This window comes from Podarcis filfolensis (genome assembly GCF_964270895.1).
Source record: "Podarcis filfolensis genome assembly, chromosome: 6".
Taxonomy (NCBI): Eukaryota; Metazoa; Chordata; class Lepidosauria; order Squamata; family Lacertidae; genus Podarcis; species Podarcis filfolensis.
In genome coordinates, this window is record NC_139609.1 from 37372117 (window position 1) to 37395235 (window position 23119).

Below are 23119 nucleotides of genomic sequence, written 5' to 3' on the forward strand. Positions count from 1 at the left end.
ACTCCCATCAGCCCCAGCCTGCAAATCCAAGGTTAGTGACCCTTGGTGTTTTAGTCCAGCAACATCCAGTGAGCTACAGATTCTCTATCCCTGTCCTAGATAATTGTCATTCTGAAGGGAAATGACCTCATGCAGATATTTTTTCTGAGACATGTAATTCCTCCAGTTGCCAGGTACACATGTCTACACACACACACACACACACACACACTTCTTGCAACAAATGCTACCAGCAGCAAAGACTTAAAAGCTTTGTGACTTTACCCACCGTACTTATTCTTTCTGCCATCTGAGAAAGGACTCCATAAATCAACGGCCAACTACTGCCTTGTGACCCATCATACTGTACTGGCAGAACTGTGTTCCTGCCATCAGCATCTGTCCAATGAGGAAATACATAACGCGGAAAAGAGAAGAGAAGAGCAACTCTCTGCAGTTATTTAAGCGGCCAGGTTTACTGCCTCCCAATAGGAATGAGCAAAGAAAGGTGACGAAAGGCAGATTTGGAGCGGATGGGTTTTCACGTGCTTAGGCAGCTCTCCCATTTGCATTGCAAAGTATATAAATAATGCAAGAATGTGTTCACAAGACGGAAGGCTAAGCCGGGGCTTAGTGCACATGGCTGGACATCACGGGGGACAGCTTTGTAAAGAATTTGAGCTACAGTGGATAAAAGCAACAAACAAAAGTCCATGATGCAATGGGGTGGAAAATAGAGTCAAACGACTGAAATGCTATTATGTAAATGTATGCCGTTTCTTCACCTGGAACATAGTACATAGTTCCACTCATATACTCTCAAAAATGGCTGGATGGTTTGCACTCTTTTATCCTCACAGCCTAGCTATCGAATAGTCAAGTTTCATTAAATCAGAGAGCTGGAAGAGACCTTGGAGAGCACCTAGTCTACGGTAGCCAATGTAGTGCCCCCTCCAATGTTGCTGGACTACAACTCCCATCACACCTCACCTTTGGTGAGCCTCATGGGAGATGTAGTTTAACAATATCTGAAGGGCCCCATGTTGCCTACCCCTTTTCTACTGTGATCTGCTGAATGCAGGTTCTGCAATGCAGGAGGCAGCAACATACCTGAGAGAAGGCTATCCAGCATCTGCTTAAATGCTTCCAGAGAAGGTGAGCCCACCACTTCCTGGGACATGGCTGAGTGGGGATTTGAACCCTGGTCTCCCAGGTCCTAGTCTGACACCCTCACTACTACACCACATTTGCTGCTACTACTCCTGCCCATTGTGCTCTGACAACAATGAGCTGCATAAAAAAGACGAAGAGGGAAGTAGTCTTCCTCTAGGTCTGCCCCCGCCCCCCTTCTAAGTCTATCTTACTGCATAAAGCCAGCCAGAGCAGAGGCGGATTTATGGGAGTGCAACCGGTTTGCCTGCACTGGGCGCTGAGCCAAAAGGGCGCCACAGGGGGCGCTGCAGCAATAGCGAACAATGGAAGGCAAGAGGCAGGGAGCACTAGATTTTGGCATTGCACAGGGCACCGCTGTAAAGCCCAATATCTACCACTGGCAAGAGGAACAAGACTCTCCAAGTCCAGCAGACAGTTGCAGTTTGCAATCTTGCCCAGTTTCTCTCCCCTTCCCTCACCCTACCAGGCACAGCTCCGTTCCACTGTAGGTCACAAATTGTCTTGGACATGGCAAACTAAAAATGCTGCTGTCCTTATCCCCAGGAGCAATTCTGCATGCAAATATGGGGGCCCGCATATAGATACTGTGGAGTATTATCAGAACAGTAGCCCACAGCTTGCAATCCCGGTTAGACCGTTTTCCCAACGTGGAATACTGCACTTGTTTCCTTTCCTTAGTAGAATGCTAAGAAGCCCACCGGTTGTTATATGGAATGCTAAAACTACTTACTGTGACTGGAATTCACTCAGCAGCATCAAGTTAAACGTCTACAGTAATTTGGAAACAGCAATAAAAGGTTGTTTGCATTTGATTTTACTAGGTAGCCTAAGGCCTAGGTGGTTGAGTTAAAAGTGATGCTGCATTACAAAGCATCCATGGAGGCTGACCCTATGGAGGGAGAAAACTGCACCATTATTATTTTATAGTGCTCTGGATTGGCTCCAGGGCCTTTAAAGTTTGCATAGAAGGGTAAATTCTGCCACAGTAATTACTGTGATCCGGCAATTCTGCTAGGAGGCAGAGGCCTCCTTGGCCTGCTCATATTATCTCACTGAGCTGATTCTTTCCTCGAGGGATCACTAACCCAGCACCAGCAAGTAAAGACTCTAACCTGAAAGGTTGCTAACCTCACTAGTTCACAGTAGGAAGGGATGGATGTCTTCAAGCTCATTGAATTATTTGCAGAAGTATGCTTGGCTAATAATGCAGTTCACACATGGGAAGAGCTCAGTGGCAGAGAACATGTTTTGCATGCAGAAGTCCAAGATGCAAGCCCTGGAAACTTCAAATAGAGCTGGAAATGACTTTGGTAGGAAACCCTGGAGATCAGCTGCTGATCCACAACCAAGGGACCTCCAAATGTTGTTGGTCTCCAGCTGTCATCTGCACAAGCCAACACGGTCAATAATTAGGGGTGTTGGAAATCGTAGGCCAAAACATCTGGAGAGCACCAGGTTAGGAAAGTCTAGGGCTGAGCTAGGTAGATTAATGATTGGATGCCATATAAGGTGGCAACCTACATCTAGATACAAATACATAAAAGCATGTCTGGTAGAGCGGGGAAAGTCCTGACCCATGTTAAACTGGATTGAAATGCAGTTCCTCCTCGAAAAAGGATATTGCAGAGGTGCAGAAGAAGACAATCAAAATGATCAGGATGCTGATCATTTAGTTCAGAAAAAGGGTGAGGCATGATAGAGGTATGCATAGAATGATGCATAGTATGAAAACAAACAGAGATGAGTTTTTATTCATCTTTCATCATGCTAGAACTTCATCCAAGGAAGCTGAAGGGTAGAAAATTCAGGACCAACAAGAGGAAGCATTTCTTTGCACATAGTGCCTAGCTGATCAACGCATTTTTCTTCCACAAGAAGTGGCAATGGTTGTCCAGTGTAGACAGCTTTAAAGTGGGATTAGATAAATTCACATTACAGCTTGACCTCTGCATCTCTGCTCTGCAGTAGGTCCAACTGAGCTCCATGGGAGTCACTTCCAAGTACTGTAAGTGTGTATTTGATGGCAGCCTCTATCTCCTTGCAGGAGCCCTAGAAGCAGATACAGTGAGGATTAACTTTGCCAAGGGTAGCCAATGTAGAACCCACCAGATATTTCTGGACTACAACTCCTATCATCCTTGACCATCAGCCATGCTTGCTGGAGCTGATGGGAGTTGTAGTCAACAACATTTGGAGGGCATTACATTGGCTACCCCAGAATTATAAATTTAGTTCTTTAGCAATATGTCCGTATTCAGATGAGTAATCTTTACTCCTGTGAGTACATTCCTCACTACTTTTATTGGGACTGGTCATGTAAATAGGCTGGTTATAAATGAAAAGTCTTTAAAGCAGCCGGTACTTAGACGTGAAAGCTGGTGTAATATTTAAACACCCTTCTAGCCACTTGCAAGCGTGGATGAGATGGCTTAGCAGTTAAGGAAGTGTCCACATCTAATGGAACCATGCTAAAACTCAAAGTGCAAGCCCTTTTTATGCCAATTACAGTACCATATATTATATTTGCAATGCTGGTTACACTTCTGAGGAATAGCCAAGGCTTCGTTACACAATAACCACTCATGATGTATAAATAAAATGTTAACTGGTAAACATGCATTTGACCATTAGCATGGCAATCTTTTTGGTGTCCTGAATATTGTGTTATTCAAATACAGAATTATGTATTCTCTGAACACAGCCAAGGTAAAATACACACGGCCTTGTCTTAATGACACTGTACTCCCTAAAGAATAACGGCCAGAGATACATCAGCTCTCACTATGCCAAGGTTCTTCCTGGCTCTCTAAGCGCTAGCAATGTATTGCTGTCAGAAAGAGAAGTCAGAAACTGATAATTTAAGGGCTTGTGCTAGAAGGAACCAAAGTTAGTTTTCCTCTCATGGTGCCCTTCTCCAGTGCTATTTTTCTAGAAAAAGAGATGCTGGAACTGACAATGAACTCCTCCCTTGTTTTCTTATAACAACAATGGCGCCCACCTGAGAGGTGCCGGAACAGAGTTCCAGTGAGTTCCAGCTGAAACAAAAGCCCTGCCCTTCTCACAGATTCCATAATAACTTAGTAACTTACCTTTTTCCCTGCCTACATTTTGCTGAATTTAAATGTACTATAGGAAAACAACCGTTTGCTTAAGCAAGCAGGTGGCTTCTTATCCATTCCGCGCACCCCCCACAAAAAAACGTGAATCCACATCTGTCAGAATAAAAAGAGAGAGAGAGAGTGACTTCTTTCTGCCTTCACTTAGAAGACAGCAGCTTGTGAGAGGAAAGAGATAAAGAAGTGACATTGTCTATTACTCATCCTGAGTCCAGTTTCAATGAATTAATCATGAGAGACAGCTATTAAGATGTTTTTCTAACGGAGGTCGACTTCTTTTTAATTATCTGCTTCCCACTCACCTCATACAACACAAATAATAATAGGTTTCAAACATAAATGTTGGGGAGGGGGGATAAAAAAAAGTTCCCTAGTGTAACAAACATTATTTTCTTTTATTTCAGTTTATATGCAAGCACAACGTAGAAAGGGGGATTTAAAATGATAGCAATTGTTTCTGCCCCAGCATCAGCTTATGGTAATGAACAATAGGGGAGACAACTGTTGAAAGAGTCAGTGGGATGGTATTTATTTTCACTACAACGTGGTGCCTAAGCATTCAGAAGCTTGAAGTTCTCCATAGCTTTGAAGAGAATTGGGGCTAACTTTGAAATCGCACTACTGATTCTGCCCATTCCATCCCAGCAAGCAGTATCTTCTTAGCACAAAGTGCAGAGAGAAAATGAATGTAATTTGATGTCATTTTTCATTTGCAAGTGAAACGGGGATATGTTAATGTGGTGGACTTCTCTGAGCAGAGTATGCTAATTCACACCATTTATCTTCATGCCTGCTGCGTTATTTGCTTCTATTAAAGTATCCCCCCCACACACTTTCTCTCTATAGAGACTCAGGGTACAGCCAGACAGCTATTTTGAAAGTACACATCCAGCTCCTGCTGTTTACTTGTCCCAGGCCTCTGTTCCCTGTTGCTCTCCCATCTGCCTCGGCTTTTCCATACCATGGGCCACTGCCAGCATGGGACTGGGCAGTCTACGTAGCTGAAAAAGTCATAAAGTGTCGAGTAAACAAGATGCCCACAGTTTGAAAGTGCCTGCTAAGTTGGCGTCATGCAAGCACCCAAACCAAAGCTAGAAGCTGCCTTCTGAAGGTGCCCTGAGCAGCTAGGTTTAGAATTGCAGGTATGCCTACTTAACACTGTATAAGTGGAAGAACTGACTTAAAGCTTGAGATTATATAGAAGAGGGGTGGAGAACCTGTAGCCCTCCAGATATTAATGTATTCTCAAATTCCATCAGCCCTAGGCAGCATGGCCAGTGCTCAGGGAAGATCAGAACAGCAGTCCAAAAACAAGATGGACCAGACGTCCTCCATAGCTGAAATGGGAAGTATCAGAAGAAGAAGGAGGAGGAGGAGGAGGAGGAGGAGGAGGAGGAGGAGGAGGAGGCGGCTAGGTCCTAAAGCCCTGCTCAGTCACTTCTTCCTCCAGCCGTAGCTGAAACTGTTTCATTTCAGTCCAGCAAAGTATTATATGTGGGCTTCCTTCCATATGGCTGCACACCTTAAGATTCCCAGTGAAGGATTTATATTCTTGTGTGGCAAATATGTGAGGGGTGATTTCATACTATAAGGAGCAGGAATGTTCCTCAGAAGTAACCTAGAGGAATCACTTTGTTTTCCTTACAATACACACTGGGCCAATGCAACATCAGGGGCACTGTGGAGAAAACAAAATGGCAGCCACAAGGCAAAGGCCCTATTCAGGCATGGGACCCTTAGTAGCTGCCCCAGAGTGCCTGTACTGATGCTAGGCCTGCTCCAATAAGATAGGATTTAAAGAAAAAATTTGAATTTCAAGTTTCTGTCTTGCAATTAGAGAAGCATTCATAAATCACCAGTGGTTGTCCCACTCCTTGCATTTCTAGAGATTCAGCTTACTTATGACAACCAAGTGACATTACAGAATTAGTTACCATAACTGTGAAGATACAAGGGGTCCCAATCCTCACCCTAAGGTAGCATCTTCCATAGACAAACTCATATGAACCCTAAAGTGTTGGCCCACATTATTCAGATAAGAACAGGTCACAAGCCAATAAAAGAAAGCACAGTATGCCAGAGGAGCCTGTAGAAAAATAAATGACTGAGAAAAGAAAACTTAAATGAGTCAAAGAAGTATCGAGAAGAATGGCATAGGGTTTTGTGTTGCTTTGTTTTGTTTTTTATTTTACAGCAGCCTCCATTAACATTATGGGAATATTTAATGGAAGGCGGGAAACATCTATTTTCAACCAATATAAAATATCAACTTTAATTTTGGGTATTTTGAATGGATAGAGTCTGTGAACAGCCAAAGTAGAAGTCAGTCTTCACTATATGCCAAGCACATTTATCATTTCAGCAGTGTGTGTATCACAATACACCAAAGAAAATAATAATAAGCAGGTTGTTATTAGGAAGAGATTTGATTTCCCAGAAGATATCTAGGGAATTGGTGAGGAATGGTCCATTTTGTAAATATCACTAGCTTTCGAGAAGTTCAACAATACTCCGTGCAATGCATCGTGTGGGGGTGAGAAGGCTCTCTGACTCATGGTGCTGAGGATGATGTAAAGAGACCTATTAAAATAGCAGCATGTGCAAAGTAATATGGAGAGAACAAAAGAAGCAGTGAAGGTCACCTATTTCTTTGTTGATAATAACACAAAAGCCTAAAATGTCACCACTTGAGCTAGATTTCTCCACTACAAAGTTAAGTGTTCTCAACGTTCTATATATGCCATGCGTATCTCTTATAAACTTCTGGGTTCTGTATAATTAAAATCCCACACATCACAGTCTCCGCTTCAGTTTTCTCCCTACAATTATAAATCACAAATCCTGGCTATGAGGTGGGAAGAAAAGATCCTGCCCCTCTAGAATATATGTGTTTGTGCCTGTATTTATGTATGAGCTCTGGTGACAGAGAGTGTGACTTCTGATTTGTATGGTTATCCAAAATCTATAGACCTCCTGTGTCCAATGGGAGGAAAAATAGATGGCTGTGTACCCAAAGACTATGTGCACATGGGGTCCTTATTATGCGCTATGGATAGGTAAGCCTCGTTGAACAACCAGCAAATTTGTTCTAATGGACATGCATAGCTGCTGATTTAGTGGATCACAATTCTGTTTATCTTTTGGTAAGGTCTAGCACATAAAAAGTAGAGAAAGTGAGATTTAATAGTGCCACCTCGCTCGGGGTACCACATATTTACATCCAGACAGGTAACATCTCCAGTCCACCCAATCACAAAAGGGTCCTACAAGAGGGCATTGCTGGCTCACTCCATTCCTGAACAGTGCTAAGTAGTGCTTACTGCTTATGAACTAGATTAAGCAATTTTCCAAGATCCTCTCTGATTGAATGCTGAGTGCTTTGCGCATCCACTGCCCACCCTTTCTAGGAATCAACATAAGATCGGCAAGTTTGGGACATGCTTTGTCTTCAACCGTCTTGAGATTCCTGCCTGTGGCTCCGCATCATACTGCATGTGAGAAGGATGCTGTCCATTAAATTAGTGCTGAAAGCTCACTTAAAGTTATACAAGCCTTGGATCTTTTATTTCCAGGGAAACTTATTAATTTCCCTATTTCGTTATCTGAAGCCTTTACACAATATAACTGAAAATCAGACGCCTGAAGTTGACTGACTTGGTGCATTGCTTCAGACTTGTCTTACTGATGTTTCTAACCAGTTTCACTCTGTGTTATACTTTTGTAGGTAAAGGGTAAAGGGACCCCTGACCATTAGGTCCAGTCGTGACTGACTCTGGGGTTGCGGCGCTCATCTCGCTTTATTGGCTGAGGGAGCCAGCGTACAGCTTCCAGGTCATGTGGCCAGCATGACTAAGCCGCTTCTGGTGAACCAGAGCAGCGCACGGAAACACCATTTACCTTCCCGCTGGAGCGGTACCTATTTATCTACTTGCACTTTGATGTGCTTTCGAACTGCTAGGTTAGCAGGAGCAGGGACCGAGCAACGGGAGCTCACCCCATCATGGGGATTCGAACCATCAACCTTCTGATTGGCAAGTCCTAGGCTCTGTGGTTTAACCCACAGCGCCACCCGCGTCCCTTCATACTTTTGTAAGGGGAGGTTAAATCCAGAGACCATTGGGTTTGAGGTTACTTCCCTACTCATGAAGAATCTAAGGTACCTCCACCTTCAAAGCCAGCAAGATTTCAAGGTGGGCAACAGTGACTACATTTTAAAAAGGATGCATTTCTCCTGAATGTACGTCCCTATTCATCATACAATCTCAGAAGCATCTGATTCATCAGTGTTGTAGACAGAAGGCTCAACTTGATGGATTTTTTATCTGTTCCAGAAGGGACCTCCTTATAGTCTTATGACTTATTTTTATCTTCACTTGTCATGTGCTGGTACAATAATATGCCAGAGAATTTCTATATGAATCTGTGGCAATTCAGAAGTATCTCTATGATGGGGGAATGGGCAGCAGTCTCTGTATTTTCTGTTCCTTCCCACTTGGTCCTTCATACTGTGTCCTGGATTAATACAAACTTAATGTACTCTGACTTTAATATATGTTTATCATAATCAGCACCACAACACATTTATCTAGGCTCATGATAATAAAGCTGTATTAAATGGCCTCCAATCCAGCTTAACCAACCTGAAAATCAGGATATAAGAAAATATAGCATGCACTATATAAAACACCACAAAATTGTATCCAGTACTGTTCTCTAAGGAGTATGCAATTAAAAAAACCAAACCACCAGTTTGCAACTAAAACAGTGAAGTTATTTGCTTCATGTATTGCAACCAGAACATAACTGCAGACATCCTAAATGAATTTGGAGAGTAGAAGTGTCACAGCTGAGAATCTAACTTATTCAGCCATGGCACACAGTTAATTTTACTGAAAGATTAAAAATGAGCCATCTCCAAATACTGCAGGCACTGGACTGAAGCTGCAGGAGTCCAAGTAGCAAAATTTGGATAATATCTGACATGACACATATTATAATTTCAGAAGCTGTTGTTCTTTTCCTATAACATTGCCACTGAAATAGAAAATGATTCAAGTGTGTCCTTTACCATTGACACATCTGTTTCCCAGCAGACCAAAACAAGTTGAAAATTAATGAGTGAGTGAGACCTTCCTTCATCATTCATAATAATCCATCATGAAATGTAACTGAAATTATTATGGATTGGTTTCAGGGCCACTTGACTCAGGAGGTCTCCAGCTATACTCGAAAACAATGTTGTTTCATTGCTAAAAGAGAGTGTGGAAGGCAACTGAATGGTTCCTGATCGGAGTCAAAGACTCAAGCTTAACCAGCTTGCAAGTCAGGCTGTAAGAGGCCATCAGGTGCCCAGGGCACATTTGGAATTTTTCAGGAATGCTCTGGGTACTGGACACAAATACTCCCTGACTTCTGCTTATATAGCATTGCACTATGAGGACAGTGCTGATTGGTGGATTACTCATATCCACATGAGCTATACATCCCTGGCTGTAACATTCCTTGTGTATTCCTGGGGGGAAAGAAGGTCTACTGTAGATATTCTCACAGCTTTGAACTAAAAGCAACAGTGTGAGTTAAACTTTCACAGCTGTCGCAGCTAGTTTCAGCCTTTGATGCTCCCAGTTAGTGTATCGTTTCTCATAATTTACCAGCCATGTGACATTCTACTATTTCCTACTGAATAAATGTTGGATACACAAATTCGTATGAACTCCTACACTCAAGGATTACAAATAGCAAGCATGCTCTGAACACTATACGCAACATTCTTTGGGCTCCCCAGACAACTTGTTTATTTAGCGTTCATCCTGATTTGCTTGCACAAAGCTTACATGGCACTCAGACTATATCCGGTTTTTATTGAGCATTCATTCAGATTTGTTTACTTGGAGGTTACATGACAATTAGCAGGTGCTGTGACCTTCCAACAGTTTGACCTCACCCGCTAAGGCACAAGCCCCTATTGTCTCCCGAGACAGACAGCGACAGCAGGCTGGGCTCTGCATGCACTCAGACACATCCCTTTCTGTCTTCCATCTAGACAAGCCATGGGCAGAGTTCTAGGACACATTCCAGCCAGGCATGAGCACTCAAGGTGGGCGTGAAGCACAGCCAATGAGATGTGTGGCCAGCAGAAGGACTGTGTGTGGCTTGGGAAACTCCAAATGACCTGTTGCACTGCCTTCTGCTGAGTGCCATGTCAGTAGGTATCAAGCAAACTTGAAAGAATATCACTAAAATTCTCCCCCTCCAACCTAGTGCCTGGTGTAAAATGTGCATGCATTTTTGCTGAGTAAGGTAGAGCTTACTCTTACCCAGCTGTGTTGTCAAAATCCACACTCTTAATTAATGCACTTTGCTATTGTATGACTCCTAGGTAGTGTGTGTGTGTGTGTGTGTGTGTGTGTGTAGTCTTTCTCAAGTCAAGACATGCATGCAGTGCATGTTTGTGTCTGTGTTTAGGATGCGTGTTTTATGATGTGTGGCTTGGCCCATCATTCATTTGCAAGCAGATCTGAAAGCAAGTATCTGGAAAATCATCAGTAAAACTCGCCAGTGACAAATGCCCCAGGTTCCCTGGTACATGGTTGAAGCTGCAGCTGAATACCTGCCAGCAACATTTATGAGCACATTTTTCTGCACTCTTAGCATTCATGCAGTCAGTTTTCCTATTCATGGCTGTCACCAGGAAGCATCATATCTACCCTCATTACCCAGCATTGTGATTAAATCCCTCAATCAAAATAAAAAATGAGACTTCTATTTTGAAGGAGCTGAGGGTTGCAGTTTGATAGGTAGCTTGCTGAAAGTGCATGGCTCAGAATACATTGCGGAAAGGTATTTGCCGGCATGCAGAACTGTATTCTAAAGCTTTAAGGTGCTTGTTTGTGATTTATCATTTCTATAGCACTTCCAGCGAGCAAAATGCTTTACATATATATTTTCATTCCTCTTCACAACAGCCTTTTAAGCCAGCTTTGACTGAGAGGCATCTGCTTTTCCAAGGCTATCAGGTGAGCAGAAATATGAATCTGGGTCTTTCGTGTGTAAATCCAGCATTATCCTATCAACGGCTACTAGTTACAATGGCTATATTACCTCCTGTATCAATGGCAGGATTCAAGTTGCTGGGAATCATAAGGCAAGGCCATCTTATTTATAGGTGCTAGGGGTGCAGGGCACCCCGGCGCCGGGGTCTCAGGGGCACCAGGCTGAGAGTCCAGGCCCAAGAGTTGAGTCTGGGGAAGAGCCCACCCGTCAGTCAGAGCACCATGGCGGGCTCTTCTGCTGTGGGCAGCTCTGTGCCATGAGTTTGGGGGTGACCGAGCCAGCGAGATGCTGAGGCGGCCGGCCGGCGCCACCCTCCCATACACCTGGGACTGGGCAACCTGGCAGGGAGCGCTAGGCGGATCTTTGCACCCTGGCACCACATATGCTTAAGACAGCCCTGAGTCAAGGGAGCGCTGTTGTGCTCAGGTCCTGCTTTTGAGCTTCCCATGGGCATCTGGTTGGCTGCTGTGACCACAGAATGCTGGACTAGACAGGCCACTGGCCTGATCCAGCAGGACATTATCTGAAGCTCTGCACTCTGGTCCACACAAAAAAAATGTTCTATGGTTCTTGCCATTTCTCCTTACAACAGCCCTGTGTGTTAGGTTCTCCTGACAGATGGTAACATGCCCCAGTAAGCTAAATGCAATCAGTTTCCAAATGTACAAACCATTATATTCCTACAGGATTCTGGTATTAAGAGACGTCTTTCTTGTTTATGGCAAGAGTGTGCTATTCTAAAGATTAACATGCGGGGGAAGGCATTGCCTTTATTATGTTACTGTTGGAGAAACCCTGTATAATATATAACATAACAATAGTATCTGTTCTGCTGTAGCTTTAAATTCAAAGGTTGGCATGGCAACAGATATTCCCACATTGTTGCATCTCCCTTGTGCTGCCATTTTGTTCAGGATCCCTGGTGGGTTCAGGATTAACTGCCTCCACTATTTCATTTTGAATAACTAAATCAGGGTTTTTTGGGGGGGAGCTATAGCATGAAATGCACAGCTGAAGCGTGGTACGAGCCGTACACTTTTTGTTTTGTAGCTTCACTGCAGTTTTAAAGTATGCCTTTATGCAACCTGCATAGTCCCAAGCTCAACATGATGGGATGTCAAATGCCAGTGAACTGGAATTCTGTTTGGAATTGGAGCTGGCTGAACCACATACAGTGGTACCTCAGGATGCGAACGGGATCCGTTCTGGAGCCCCGTTCGCATCCTGAACAGAACATAAGACGTGACGGTGCGTCTGCGTGTGTGCAGGTCGCATTTTGCCGCTTCCGCGCATGCACGTAACATCATTTTGAGCGGCTGCACATGCGCGAGCGGCGAAACCCGGAAGTAACGCACTCTGTTACTTCCAGGTTGCTGCGGAGTGCAACCCGAAAGCCCTCAACTTGAAGCACATTCAACCCGAGGTATGGTTGTATGCACCTCTGGCTTGACGTTTGCCTATTGTCTGCAAACACCTCACAATTTTCCAAAACTTGTCTATTATTCAGACATCTAACTTTCAAAGGAGGAAAACACAGCTTCTCTTGCCCTTCCATAGCACCACATTGCAATATATGTATTGCATACTCTAATGAAGCAAATACTTTACAAGTATATGTTGTTTCATGTTAATTTTGAAATTTAAAACTAATGATAATAACAGCAACAACTTTTCTTATCTAAAGGTAAAGGACCCCTGACAGTGTAGTCCAGTCATGAACGACTCTGGGGTTGCGGTGCTCATCTCGCTTTACTGGTTGAGGGAGCCAACATTTGTCCACAGACAGTTTTTCCGGGTCATATGGCCAGCATGACTAACATGCTTCTGACGAAACCAGAGCAGCGCACGGAAACACCGTTTACCTTCCTGCCGGAGCAGTACCTATTTATCTACTTGCACTTTGACGTGCTTTTGAACTGCTAGGTTGGCAGGAGCTAGAACCAAACAACAGGAGTTCACCCCGTCGTGGGGATTCGAACCTCTGACCTTCCGATCGGCAAGCCCTATGCTCAGTGGTTTAGACCACAGCACCACCTGCGTTCACCTAGCTTTCACCGAAAGGTCTCATATAAAAACTTACCATGGATAGCAAAACAAATAATTTGACAGAGACCAAGCTGCAGCAGAATGGAAGCAGCACTGATTGTGATGAATACTGATCAGAACAGAAATTACTGCCTTCTTACATCCTTCATTAGAAATATATATGCTATCAGGGCAGGATTGGGCACTAAGCAGAATAATCAGAAAGACCCCCAAATGCAGCAAGGCTGGCTTACCACATTGCGATGTAAGTGAAGAAGTACGCATTATAAATTTAAATTCCCCAGAAAACCATGAAGTCCAGAGTCGCAAATGACCGACTCCTGTATCTGCCCCCCAGTATACCAGCTCTATAAGCAAGTACATCGACTTTGACTAGAAAACCATCATCAGTTACCTTGATTTGGCAAACAAAACAAGGGCAGAGTCATCACTGCAGTTAAATTGATCAGATTTGCCGACCATTTCAACAAGCCCATATTTGAAGGAGCAAGCTAGTAAGAGACTGAACAGATACATCCTTAGTGCACTAAAGCTGCTGAGGTGTGTTTGTTATTTCCTTATTGCTATTCAAGCGACTGCATAATGATTACTTTCCTGAAAACTTACTAAATAAGTAAGCACAAGTTGTTGCTAGGTAACACAAAGCTACAGCAGCATCACTGCCTGGTTCAGGCAGAATGTACTATTTGACAGAGAGGGGGGAGCTAGAAAATGTCTTTTACATATCTTTTCTTTTCTTTTGCATGTTTATTAATCGCTACTGAGTCGTTTTGAAACTGAAACTCCTCCCTCATTTTGGGGTTTATGTTGCCCCACCCTCCTCTTTTTCCTCTCCACTGTTAACAAATATTTATGCTTTGTTCCCTGTGTGTCTCACCTCAAAGTTGAGGGACCCCACCACAGCCTTCCTTCATGAAGGGATGAAATGAAAAAATACTGACACTCCCATCCCTTTCTATTTGTAGAGGAGGAGGGTGGTCCTCACTCAAGTATCTTTCTGGTTGCTCATATAGACTATCTTGACAACAGTCCTGGCTAACCGCAACAACACAATAGGTAGAAGTTGCAAACTGGCAGGATAAAGTTAGAGGTTTGATGTTACAGCCAGGAAGCAAAAGAATATTATACAGTATAATAAAGTCTTATGTATTTTTCTCTCTTCATCAGATTTATATTATTTGATACCATTTTTAATTATAATTATTATTTCCTGTGCTGTGGTTTTCACATTAAGGGCACATTAATAGATATTTTAAACAAACAAACAATGTTGCTATATCTTTAATCAGTGCAGATGTGCAATGTGTTTTTCTTCATATGCAGTGTTAACATGGAGAAAAATTCTTACCATAGAGTATACTGTGGGCATAATTCAGCACAGTTTTCACTTGTTTAAGCTCATTCACTTCGTTGGCCTTGCTATGCTTGTTTACTCAGAAGCAAGTCCCAGTGTAGCCAGTGGGGTTTACTCAGTAAGTGTGTTTAGAACTGCAACCACAAGCCTGCCTTCCTCTTTATTAGACTGTGACTAAAATGTACTTCAGAAACATTAATACTTTGTGATATAGTGGTTGGTATGATGAACTAGGACAAGGTAGATGAGAGTTCAAATCTTCTCTGCCCTGAGGTTCGCTGTGTGGCCTCCAGCCAGTCACTGTCTCTCAACCTAACCTATTTCACATGGTTGGTGTGAGCATAAAGCAGGTTATCCCATTTTTAATATATATTTATATCCCACCTTTCCTCAGAGGAGCTCAAGGTGGCATGTATGGCTTTTCTCTGCCACAGTTTATCCTCATAACAACCCTGTGAGGTAGGTTAAGGCTGAAGGAAAGAAACTGTCCGAGTATCCCTCATCCCCAAGGTCATCATATTCAGGTACGCCACTCTGAGCTCTTTTGAGGAAGGGGAGGCAAAACATGTGATTTACTTTAAACATGCATTTTTTTGTGCTCTGGAAATGTACCATTGATGTTCACGCCCTGCACTGGTTGGTTTATATGGAGTCAGTATTACCACCCATTTTCCCCCCTTGTCCACCAACTGTTTGCTTCCATTAGAGTCGTTTCTTGTAGACCTTTTGGCCAGTTGTTCCAACTGATCTCTTTCCCCTTAGAGGTGCCTGGATTCAGAAACAAACTCAGAACAACACGATGGCAAGTCATGATGCTGTAGCTGCATGAGTCAACTGCTTTTCAATGGCTGGAGGAGATGTGTCAAATAACTCCCCCCCCCCTTGATTTGGAAATACTTGCTTCAATGAGATGTGAGAAACTTTGTTTTAGTTAGTATAGGGTACTCTAGAGGGGGAAAGCTTAATCAACTTCCTTTTGATACTTACTGTAAAGGTAAAGGTAACGGTAAAGGGACCCCTGACCATTAGGTCCAGTCGTGACCGACTCTGGGGTTGCGGCGCTCATCTCGCTTTATTGGCTGAGGGAGCCGACGTACAGCTTCCGGGTCATGTGGCCAGCATGACTAAGCCGTTTCTGGCAAACCAGAGCAGCACACAGAAACGCTGTTTACCTTCCCGCCGGAGCGGTACCTATTTATCTACTTGCACTTTGATGTGCTTTTGAACTGCTAGGTTGGCAGGAGCTGGGACCGAGAAACGGGAGCTCACCCCGTTGCGGGGATTCGAACCGCCAACCTTCTGATCAGCAAGTCCTAGGCTCTGTGGTTTAACCCACAGCACCACCCGCGTCTGGGATATAATTTCAATTTCCTACAATGTACAATAAAGAACAACGTTGGAAATTAACTCCAAATAGTTCACCCCACTGGCATTGCTTACTCCAGAACTGACAAATGCCCCCTATTGGGGCACACAGAGACTTTTCTTCCAAATGTCATTTTCTCAGGCCAATGATCTCCATAGCTGCAAAATAATCTCTTTGCTATGTCTTGAAGAATTTCTTTTGTAGCCATGACATTATTGGATGGTTATCTTCCTAAGTGTCAGAAAAGGCCAAGCGTCAAGGGGGCTTACCAGTAAAGGCAGTTATATCCCTTCATACCTTCGGGTGCATTTCAAGCAAGTCAGATGTTCAAGCAGCAAATTTGCTTTGACTTGTAATCTTCTTCACATTTGGGGGCTGAAAATTAAATTGTGCTCCTTTAAGGTACTGAATGCTACAGAGTTGCTTCTGCCTTCCTGTTAGGAGCCTGACGTGTTTTGAAGGCAAATTTAAATAAATGAAAACTAGAAATACTATTAAACCATTCTATTAAAGATCTTGCTCCTTTGAGTGGCAGAAATGTCTTTCTATTCATCTTGGGCTTCCTACACATGCTGCCAGAAATGTTTCCTTTGCGCACGTGATGGGTGATTTCATGCATTTGGAATATATATCTTTTATTGTGTGATATGCAAGTCTGCATAAGGCAGCACTGAGAGGGACTGAGAGTTGGGCATAAGGTAGTTCTGCTTACCAGACTGCCATTAAAGTTATCAGATTTCAAAATGGGACACAATCTGGAAAGGGTAGCTATATCATTTATTTATTAAATTTATACCATGCCTCTTATAAAAGAGTCTCAAAAACAGCTGGGCATTTGTGACTGTTTACTCAAAAAGAGGGAGAAGGGTTCAGCACATTCCTCATCTCACATTTGCCATGGTGCTCAGAACACACCACAGACCAAAGAGTGCTGCTCCTGTCCACAAGCAGAAGTCAACAAAAAGCTACCATAATCCCCTTTAGCCATCAACGGTTAATATTGTTTCTTAACTGAATTACCAAACACTTCAGAAGCTGTGCTGACAACTCCTCTTCCATAATACAGTGGTACATTCTCACATTCCATGTGCTATGTTAAGGAAACAGGTTGGAATGTGAGTTCGTTTTTTGCTGCTCTCCCAATTGCAACCATGTGGAATACCATGCAGATCCTCCAATGCATGGACTTTATTGCACCTGATTTTTTGTCCTCTTTTATTATATTCAATACTTTCTTAGTTGGCTGCAGGAAGGTTGCATTTCATAATAGAAAGCATCCAAACATATTTTCCTTTATAGATTCCCTGATCTATACAGTTTGCATCTGGGAAAAAATGAACTCAGTTTTTGCAAGCAGACTGAAAGAAAAGCTGGAACAGAATGCCAATGTTAATAAATCATCTCAAAGGCCTTTCTAGAACCATTCTGGTATAGTTCCTGGCATTATTTATTATTATTGGCTGTTTGCTTGTGTCACTAATCAGGCAAACGTTCACCTTTGTTTCGCTCCTTTCTTTTATGTATAAAGGTTATAATATTCATAATTAAACTGGAAAGTTCATTCAGAGTAACCTAATTTAGAAATAAACATTACTTTAAAAAATACAGTGTCTTTATAAGTTAGGGAATTGTTCTGGGGGGATGCTTATAACAAACTAATTATAGTGCCTTTGTTTTCATCTGTAAGAGGATTTGCATGCATAACAGAAATAATTGAGCAGTTTATTAAAACGAGTTGTGGAGGAAATGCTTCATCTATTCTATTCTATTCTAGATTTATATTCATATTATAATAATTTACCTCTCAGCTGCACATTTTTTTGTTTGCATTGTCAATTCACATATAGGTGAAGTCTCTCAAAAAGGAATATATAATAGCAGGATTTGTGAGCTCAGAATGTGAGACTTCCATACAAGGTTTTTGAATGGTAAAAAGTATAAAATTTTCATACCTGGAAAGTGGAGTTACACAGGATATGCAGAGCCACTTTCCTTTGCTACTAATGGTAGTGAAAATTAAGGGCACTTAGTAGATTAAGTAAAATGTTGGCATGAATCTGACTTGCATACTAGACAGGACCTTTGTATTACTATAAAAGCATTTGCATACCCAAGACAGATACATCAGAAGCCACCATTGTTCTAGTATAATTTACAATCCCTTAATATTCATGTTTTTTATTATTTTCTTTTTTAAAAAATAACCCTTAATACAGTAAAATTATAACTACAAAAAATACAAATCGAATAAGTAGAATACAGAGTCCTCTCTTTAAAGTAATTCTTAGCTCTTACAACCCACCTGGAATCTTTCCTTTCTCCTCCCAGCCTCTCACCCTGGGAGAGGGCCATTCCCTGACTCTCACCCAGGTTCCTCCATCAACCATCTACCATCTCCATAAGTATACAATCTCTGGACCTTAATAAAGGCCCCATACATAGAACTCCAAAGAAGGAAGAAGAAGAAGAAAAAGAAAGAGGAGAAAAACGAAAAAAATAAAGGGACAATAAAAAGAAAGAAGGGAGAGAGAGAGAGAAGATAAGAGCAAAAACGAAAGAAAAAGATACAAAGAGAAAACTTCTGATTTTCCATTTACTGGTTACATAAAAAAAGAAAAAAGGTATTATTTAAGACATTCAGTCCATGCTAACATCCATCTTCTCCACCTTCTATTAAACAGTATTTCTTTTAAGTCAAGGTGTCTCAGAATCAATCATTTCTTTATACCCACAAAAACTCCAAGATGGGTTCCCTAATTGTTATTATTATTGATAAATGTCAATAACTTTATCTCCATTAATTCCCACCAACATTACTCCATATTGAATGATAATAAATTATTCTGCCCATTTCCATTTTAAAGTCTCTCCACTGTGATCACATATTGGGACGATATTCTTTTCTTTTTCTTTTTCTTATTACATATCCTTTAGTTCAGCAGGAAGTTGCAAGATGTGCACTGGCGGGAAATAAAGTGTTTCCAAAAACTCAAATACCCAAAGTGTATTGAAAGTAGGATCATGTATGAATGCACTGATAGCATCATGAGCACAAATCATCATTAATGCACATTTAAAAGGACATCTAGAAGGGGGCTAATTTTTATATTTAAAGCATGTTCTGCCAAAACCAGAAAGCATGAAATAAAAATAGTGGTGAAAGTATTCAGCTGTTCTCATGTGTGTCTTGTAAACCTAGTAAAGTATTTTCCTTTAATGAGCTTTTGCACAGTTCAGCGGACACCAGGGACTATTAGACTCTTTTTGTGTGAGTGCAACGTGAGCAAACAAAACTTGCAGTTCCATAGTAACAGTATCTGAATAATTTAAATAGAGCAACTTAAAAAACAGTAATTTACTGAGGCATATTTTGCACAACTGTGACAGGCCTATGTTAAAGCTAGTATCAAAGATAGCTGTTGCCTGATGGTACAATGGGCTAAAGATTTTGGATATAATATTCAGTAAGAATCTTGGGAAAGGTTGTGGAAGGAAGGTATTAGTTTTACTGCATGCAGTGAACTTAAAGAAAATGTTATGAAAACGATATATAGATGGTATTTAACACCAGATAAACGGGCTAAAATGTAGAAGATAAGAACTAGTGAGTATTGGAAATGTAAAGAAAGGGAAGGTATCCTCTACCACATGTGGTGGACCCTTAAAGAGGTAAAGGCTTTCTGGGAAATGGTGTATAATGAGTTAAAGAAAATGTTTAAAAACACTTTTGTTGAAAAACTAGAAGCCTTTTTACTGGGTATAGTCTGTGAAAAGATACCAAGGGAAGATAAAAAACTGTTTATGTACGCAACAACTGAGGCAAGAATTCTTTTAGCCCAAAAATGGAAACAACAAGAGAAGAGTGGCAGATGAAGATGATGGACTTTGCAGAACTGGTGAAGCTGACAGGAAAAATCCGAAACCAGCATGATCAAGTATTCCAAAAGGACTGGAGTAAATTTCTACAATATCTTAAAGATTAGTGTAAGCAATTAACATCACTAGCAGGGTTGATTGAAGACTTGTAATGAGAAATTTTCTACCTTTCTATATTTATTTAAATTTTGAGTCATTTTGTAATGAGTGTAATTAGAATTGGAAAATGTACAAAATGCAATGATATAAAGGTTAATTTTGAAAACTACGAGGCGGAAGGGAAGGAAGTTGATAGGCTCTAAAGAGCCAGGGTAGTAAAGTGGATAATGATGATGTGAATGTATATTAGGTAAAGGTAAAGGTAAAAGGACCCCTGGTCGTTAGGTCCAGTCGTGACCGGCTCTGGGGTTGCGGCGCTCATCTTGCTTTACTGGCTGAGGGAGCCGGCGTACAGCTTCTGGGTCATGTGGCCAGCATGACTAAGCCGCTTCTGGCGAACCAGAGCAGCACATGGAAACGCCATTTACCTTCCCACCAGAGTGGTACCTATTTATCTACTTGCACTTCATGCTTCCGAACTGCTAGGTTGGCAGGAGCAGGGACTGAGCAACGGGAGCTCATCCAAGAGGCGTTCTCAGTTATACATATCATCAGCATCAGGGCCAGCTCAATACATTTTCACACCTGAGGCAGACCCCAGAATGACACCTCCCACCCTGCCATGGAAGAAAATGTGAGCAACAAGGAGGGAAGAAAGATTGACATCAGCATCTGCCCCCCATGTGGATCCTGCCGCCTGAGCCATTCACCTGACCTTGCCTCGTGGGTGGGCTGGCCCTGTTCAGCATATATCCTTTGGGAATTCCTTTTAAATTAACATAACAGTAATAACATTGAGGTGGGGGGTATTAGGTGACAGCTGGTGCACTGGTAGCAAGTAATAAAGGTGAATGAGGAGAATCCAGTCTCAACAGCAGAGACCAATTAATACCAGTTCTGTATCATAGACCCCAATTAAGTCTGTGGTGACAGCAAAGGTAGCTTTATAAAGCTGCACTTCTAAACTCACTTCCTAGGGAGCAAGTCCTATTGCTACATTTGCTACCCCGGTTTAAAGGGACGCAAGGTAACTCAGATGGGCATCTAAATACTACTGTATTGCATCATTTTCAATATACTGCAGTTTTAGATGTTCATCTCTGAGTTTGCATTTGGGGTGTGTGATATAGATAGAAAACAGCTGTTTGTGCATCCAATTTGCATCAACAAAAACTGCAAACGTTTCATATGTTTGCATATAATAAGTGAAGCCGATACTAGAACTTGCCTGTATATTTAATGTACATGTTAAACTTTAAAACAAAGAAACAAAACAGAACATATCCTTTGTAAAAAGTCCTTTATTTAAAATACATACTTTGTTGTATGAGCAATGTGTTCCACAAACAACAATAAAGCAGCATAATTCTATTGTTGGTTTAGTGTCACCAAAAATCAGTGGAGATTAAGGTGATTTAAGCATAATTTGATCTGATTCAAGTTATTTTAGGACTCGGTTTTTGACCAAGCAGCAAAATGCAGTAGCTGTGCTTTCTGGAAGGGCTAATAATGGGAATGATCAATAGAACCGAAAGGATGCTATCATCTCCTTATGTCAGTTGTATCTCTTGGTATACATTGGGGGTGGGAGAAAAGGAAGAAGCACAAAGAAAAGCAGAAGCAAGGATTCAGGGTCACATCTTGGCCTGTTTTCAGATTGCCACTCTGATCTGAAAAACCTTATCATGCCATGCCTCAACTGATGATTTCTTAATAGATGGCTGTATTATGGTGATTATTATTTATTATTTCCCATTTATAACCTACCCCTTCCTGTCCAAAGGGAGCCCAGGGCAACTCGCAATAACAAAATTACATGAGAACAGTATGAAACAGCACTATAACGTAAATAAGCAGTGTATATGAATTGCAATACATACAGATTGCCTGTATTGCCAGATTCTCTCTCTCTCTCTCTCTCTCTCTCTCTCTCTCTCTCACACACACACACACACACACACACACACACACACACACACCGTATTACCACATTTTGATGAAAATAGGGAGTATTTCTTACCTTGAGACTCTCAAATGAGTTCTCTTGTGTCATTTGAATGCCTGCATTAACGAAATGGACTTAAAGCTGATGATGAATTAATGAATGAACACAAAGAAATGTAGAGGAGACAGATCGGGTGAGAAGCAGTGGCACTTTGGGTTTCAGGCTGATTTTTAAGAATAAGGGATATTGTTAAAATGTCAAAGCTGACTCACTGTATGAGGAACCATACTGAAGAACAACTGGATAGAGAAATGAATACGCTTTGTAATGTTTTGGAATAATAAGTTCCGAGACAGTGTTCATCTTCAAGTATTTTTCTTGGTGTTGTGAATCACCCTTTATATGTTTGCTCTGTAGCAGTTCTTTAATTTTCCTAAGAAAACAAACAACCAACCAACAAACATGACAATCTTATCCACATTTCCCTGGGACTAAGTCCCACTGACTTAAAAGGATTTGCTTCTGAGTAGACATGCATAGGTGTGCACTGTAAAAACAATTGACATACCAATTTAAGGAAACCACAAATCCCACCCTAAGAAGCACATGCAATGCTATGTCTGTGGACTCAAAAGCAGATCCCACTGAAATGAGGTTTCCTCCAAAGGAACTGAGTATTGCAGGAGTGAGAAACCTGCCGTCTTCCAGATGTTGATGGGCTGCCAATTCCCATCTACTGGGTGGGACTAGTTAGATGTTATGACTCCAGCAATGGGAGGGTTGTGGAGGCTCCCCGCTGCTGATGTGTAAGGGTGCAACATCCCTATAATTTCATGGAGGCTTGCCAAAAGCGTGATCCCGTATAAATGAAATCTCTACATGTTTCCTTTATGTTCCACTTATGAGATTCCCTTTTAGCCCTGAAATAATGGAGCTCTCCACGATGTCACTTTCCCACCTCCTCTTTCTGGGAATAGCACATATAATACATAAATACTTGAAAGGCAAATCAATACAGCATAACCTTATTATGGAAGACTCCTTCTCTCACACATTTTAAATAGGCTGTCAAAAGCGCGGGCCTAGAGATTCTTTCCTGAATACCAATGAAA

At 41.8% G+C, this 23119-nt stretch overlaps 1 long non-coding RNA gene across 3 annotated transcripts in view; it reads right to left on the reverse strand.

Annotated features, from left to right (window-relative positions):
• LOC310765765 overlaps positions 1–22208 on the reverse strand; it is a 37060-nt gene extending 14852 nt beyond the window's left edge. For all 3 annotated transcript variants that reach the window (XR_014549785.1, XR_014549786.1, XR_014549787.1), the window contains exon 1: positions 22083–22208. This is a non-coding gene — a long non-coding RNA (uncharacterized lncRNA). The remainder of the gene's footprint in view (positions 1–22082) is intronic.
• Positions 22209–23119: the final 911 nt, after the last annotated feature.